This window comes from Rhincodon typus, unplaced genomic scaffold (assembly GCF_021869965.1).
Source record: "Rhincodon typus isolate 14 unplaced genomic scaffold, sRhiTyp1.1 hic_rhity00015339, whole genome shotgun sequence".
Classification (NCBI taxonomy): Eukaryota; Metazoa; Chordata; class Chondrichthyes; order Orectolobiformes; family Rhincodontidae; genus Rhincodon; species Rhincodon typus.
In genome coordinates, this window is record NW_025980977.1 from 1 (window position 1) to 5489 (window position 5489).

The following is a 5489-nucleotide window of genomic DNA, read 5'->3' on the forward strand; positions in this document are numbered from 1 at the left end:
GACAGGCCCTTCGGCCCAACAAATCCACAACAACCCTAACATTTCAGTGGGAATTGGATGAGGATCTTTTAGTGTAAAATGTACGTGGCGATAGACAAGTGCAGTGATGTATGTCTGTTTGGGAAAACTCCCTCACAGTGTTAACACTGCCACAACAGTCCCCAGTCCTGAAGAATGGACACCAGACTCAGAACATTAACTCTGCTTTCTCTCCACAGATGCTACCTGACTTATTGAGTTTGCCCAGCCCTTTCCGTTTATGGGTCAGAAATTCAGCATCCAGAGTTTGCTGATTTATTTCAGAATAGTGCCCTTCTGTGGTGTATGATTTGGAAATTCATAATGAAATCACAGAAGGTACTTCAGCTTTCCCCTCAGTGCAAACCAAACTAAAGCCCCAGGTGGGACTTGAACCCACAATCTCTGGCTCCGGAGGCCAGCACCTTATCCATTAAGCCACTGGGGCCACACAAAGCCTGACCTGCAATGTGCTTTTCAGTAATCGGTATGTTCTTTGTGTCCTTTGGGGTACCTGCTCTCTCCTTTTCTAAATAATCATCTTCACCTGAATTCTGTGGTCAGTGTCAAAACCACATCACTCCCTTATGACCTTGAAAAAACCTCACTGTGTGATCTTGTGATCCCTGTGTCTCTTTGTCTCTCATGTTGGAATCCACTGTCTTTCTCATTGATGGGGAATCTGAAGGCACACCCTTTTGAGAAAGAGAACTCCAAAGATTCACAGCCCAGAGAGAAAACATCTTTCCTCATCTCTGTTTGAAATGGTCGCTGCGTTAATTTTAAACATTGACTCCTATTTGTAGATTCTCCAACGAGACCAAACATCCTTTCAACGTCCACCCATTTAAGTCCCCTCAGGATCTGAATTGCTTCAATTAAGTCATTTCTGACACTCCTAAACCACACACAATACAGGCCTCGCTTGTCCAGCCTTTCCCCATAAGGATCTCTGTTCATTCCAGGTCGAGCAAACTTTCTCTGAACTGCTTCCAACACATTAATGTCCTCCTGTACATGCTGTGACCAATATTGCTCACTGTTCTCCAGATGCAGTCTCACCAATGTCTGGTATAACTGAAGCAGAACCGATCCCACTCTTGCTTTCAATTCCCCTCACAGTACACCACAGCATTTTTGACTTGATTTGATTTATTGTTAACACATGTATAGAGATACAGTGAAAAGTATTGCATTGTGTGTTAACCGGACAAATTATTCCTAACATAAGTACCTGAGGGAAATGGAACAGAACACAGAATATAGTGTTACAGCTATAGAGAAGGTCAAAGAAGTATCAAATTCAATATATGAGTTCTTTTCTGATTACTTCCTCCAGTTGCGCACTAACCTTCAGTGATTCATACGCAAAGATGCCCAGATCCCTCTGCATCTCACAGCTCTGTAACCTCTCACCATTCAGATAATATGCTTCTTTCTTATTCTTTCTGCCAAAATGGCACACTTTCCATTTCACACACTTTCCCACATTGCAGTCTCCTTATGTCCTCTTCACAACTTACTTTCCTACCTAGCTCTGTGTCATCAGTAAATTTAGCTAGCTCCATACTTTAACCCAGCACTGACCCCTGTGACATATCATTGTCACATCTTGCCAGGCTGAAACAGACCCACTTTTTCCTACGCCCTGCTTCCTGTTCACCTGCCAATTTTCTATCGAGGTCAGTGTGTTACCCCCTTTACCATGAGCTTTTATTGTTTGCAATTGTTTTTATGTAATTGGCAAAAGAATCAGAACTGCAGGAGGTGCAGAGTAGCTTCCCCAGGATGTTGCCTGCGATGGAGCATTCCAGAGATGGAGAGAGGCTGGATAAGCTCAGGTTGTTTTCCCTGGAGCAGAGCAGGATGAGGGGGTTGGGCTAGAAACCTGATAGAGGTCAATAAGTTTATAGGGGCATGGATAGGGTGGATAGATAGCAGCCGTTCCCTATGGATGTAGGGTCTATAACAAGGGGGTATAATATTAAGCTTAAAGGGTTTAAAGGGGATTGGGAAGAAACATTATCACCCAGAGGCTGGTGGGAATCTGGAATGCACTACCTGGGAGGGGGAGGGGGGTTAAGTCAGGAAAGTACACAACCTTTAAAAGTGCATCAATGTGCTCGTGAAGCGTCATCACATTCTAGGCTGTGGACCGAGTGGATTTGTGTGGATAGGCTGGCGAAGACTTGATGGGCTGAAGGTCCTCTTCTGTTCTGCCTGACTGTCTGCCTCTAGAACCTTTGATGTGACTCCTTATTAAATGCCCCCTGGAAATCTCAGTGCGTCCACTGGTTTCGCTTTCTCTACAAAACACATTCCTTCTTCAAAGGAATTCAAGCAATTAGCTCAAGGTGATTTCCTTTCGACCAAAGCCTGTTGGCTCTGCCTGTTTACACTGAACTGATCCAGGCTCCTTCTGGAGGCCTTTGTGGTTCCAATCACAAACACTCACAAACCTCTGACATTCTGCTGTAAGGAGACCATGTTGTTCTCACCATTGGGACCATAAACTGAAGTGGGAGTTGGACTGATATAACTGGAACTTAAAAACAAATCAGGTCTTGTGTATTGTTGAGCTGTGCAACACAATGATGCTCTTGGGAAGCAGTAAGAGGGAGAAGGTGACACTGAGCAACACCAAGGATATTTGAAGTTGAGGAAATTCAGCTTGACAAAAGTTTCCTGATTGGTTGACTGCCCTCTGTAACTGGATCCTCACCTTCCTGACCCGTAGGCTCTGCCCAGGACCATAAGAAACTACAGAAGGTGGTGTGCACAGCCCAGACCATCACAGAAGCCAACCTTCCATCCAAAGACTATACCTACACAGCTGGCTGGTGTGGAAAGGCAGCCAACATTATCAAAGACCCAATGCACCCTGGTAATGATTTCCTACAACCTTGTCTGTCAGGCAGAAGATATAGAAGCCTGAACACGTGCACGGGCAGTTTCAGGAACAGCTCCTTTCCGGTCGTATCAGACTGTTGAATGGATTCTAGCCTCAAATAATTTAATCTGCAATGTAACCCGTATGCCCCTAAGCCTTTTTGATCTGTAGATGCTTTTCTTGCTGTGATCAGCCTGTACCGCTCGTAAACAAACCTTTTCACGGGATATCGGTAGATGTGACAATAAATCAATCAATCAATAAATGTCAATGCAGAAGAGGGAGAGAACATCCAGAGGCTGCAGACAGAAAGCTCCATATCTCCCATACTCTCAACGTGTTGGAAAAAGACAGAGAAAGCAAGAAAGCTTCCGGGAGAGAAATTCTACAACAGAAGTTAGAAATATACCTGATCAGACATCACATCAAGGGATAAGTGTCACCTTATAGACAGTAGCATATCATCATTGCAAAGGTCCAAAGCACTGTGAGAGAAAAGTAACTTTCTAGATTGTGGAGTGGCATTTGGATTTTCAGAATGTTGTCTACTCTGTCTCTGTTCATTGTCCATCCTCAGGAACTGTGTCAAACTATTTGCGTTTTTTCTGTCTTAATCATATATGTGTGGGTGTCTGTCTGTGTGTGCGTGTGTGTATGTATGTGTGTGTGTATGTATGTGTGTGAGTGTGCATGTATGTATATGTGTGTGTCTGTGTGTATGTATGTACGCATGTGTGTCTGTGTGTGTGTGTTTGTGTATTTGTATGTGTGTGTGTGCACATGTTCATGTGTATGTCTGTGTGTGTGTGTGTGCGCATGTGTGTGTACGTGTGTGTGAGTGTGCATGTATTTGTATGTGCATGTGTGTGTGTGTTTGTGTAGGTGTGTGTTTGTCTGTGAGTGCATGGGTGTGTGCGTTCCTGTGTGCATGCATGTCTGTGTGAGTGTGTGTGTGTGTATTTGGGTTTTGCAAGGTGCAGAGAAACCTTCCCTTTGAAGTGCTCTTGTTAAGCTGATGGAGATGGAATGGATTCTGCAAAATAAATCTGCCCACAGCTGCTACTCCAGTGTCTGCGATCAGTGATGTCCTGCTGAATGGACCCAGGTACAGGCGGAATTGAACATATTACCCACTGATGAACAATATCAATTGTTGAGAGACTGCAGCAAGTTGGTGCCTGTCAACTCACACAGTAGCACTGGAAATTGTGCAAAGAAAATTTAAGAGGATGTTGCCAGGACAAGTAGGCCTGAGTTGTAGGGAGAGGTTGGCCAAGATGGGACCTTAATCCTTGGTACGTAAGAGAATGAACGGTGTGGTGCATAAAATCAGGAGGGGCACAGATAGGATGAATATTTATAGTTTTTTTTCCCCCAGGGATGAGGAATTGAAAACTAGAGAGCATAGGTTTAAAGTGAGAGGGGAAAGATTTGAGAAGGACCTGAGGGGCAACTTCTTCATGCAGAGAGTGGTGCGTATATGGAATGTGCTGCCAGAGAAAGTGGTTGAGGCAGGTACAATAGTAACATTTAAAAAGCATTTGGATAGTTTCATGGATGGGAAGGGTTTAGCGGAATACGGACCAAACGTGGACAATTGGATCTCGCTGCGTGGGCACCATGGTCAGCATGGACCAGTTTAGGTTGAAGGGCCTGTTTCTGTGCTGTATTCATCTGTGGCTGTATGACTAAGTCATTGCCACAACTTTTGTTATTAATATAAGAGGACAGCCTACAGCAGGGCCTCTGTGGCCTAATGGATAAGGCATTGGCCTCCTCGGCCAGGGATTGTGGGTTCAAGTCCCACCTGGGGTGTGGTGAGTTTTGTTGCCAAACACTTTTGGCTCTTGTCACAGTAAACTTTTCTATCACAGAAGCAGCCAAGTCTTGCGAACTCCGGATCAGTGTACAAATTCTCACTGTCTTTGCCTTGCCAGTCTCACAGTGCTTCTGCCCAACATTGTGTCATCACAGAGTTGGGAGGCAATTTCAGTCTGATGTGAGTTATCCTGTAAATGTACAAGAGGGAAGCAGTTGACTTACAGCTCTCAGAGAATTTTGGGATAATTCGATGCATTACTTGAGTCGGTATTCTTCCTGGTTAATCCCCTTCCTGTCAGAACACTGCACAGTGATTCAGGAACAGGCTCAAAGAATACATTGAACATATTTCACACTTCAGCAACAAAACCAAGCCTTCAAGTATTGTATTGACTGGTCTGATGCTTCTATATACCTGTGGATCCAGATGATCTCCCATGCCCTACTTAGAATTCAATACTATTGGTCATATACCTGACCTGCCTCACTTCCTGTACATGAAAGCAACATGAGATGTGGCAGTGGAAAATGAGATTTAGCAATTGGAGTAATAAGGTCATGAACTATATGCCTGGAACAAAGGATTGATTGATACAGACGGTCTCACCACCCACCTTTACGACTCTAAGCTGGTGTCTGGCCAATAGCAATAGTGCAGAGATTACAGTAAATGGTTGGTCAGCATGTCCATTTCCTCCCACAGTCCAGAGATGTGCAGGTAAAAGTGGATTGGCTCTCCAGAGGGCCGGGGTGGACTCAG

General features: G+C 44.5%; 1 non-coding gene across 1 annotated transcript; it reads right to left on the bottom strand.

Moving 5' to 3' along the window:
• Positions 1-393: 393 nt before the first annotated feature.
• On the bottom strand, positions 394-466 carry trnar-ccg. The gene has a single exon. It is a non-coding gene; the product is annotated as a tRNA-Arg (tRNA).
• Positions 467-5489: the final 5023 nt, after the last annotated feature.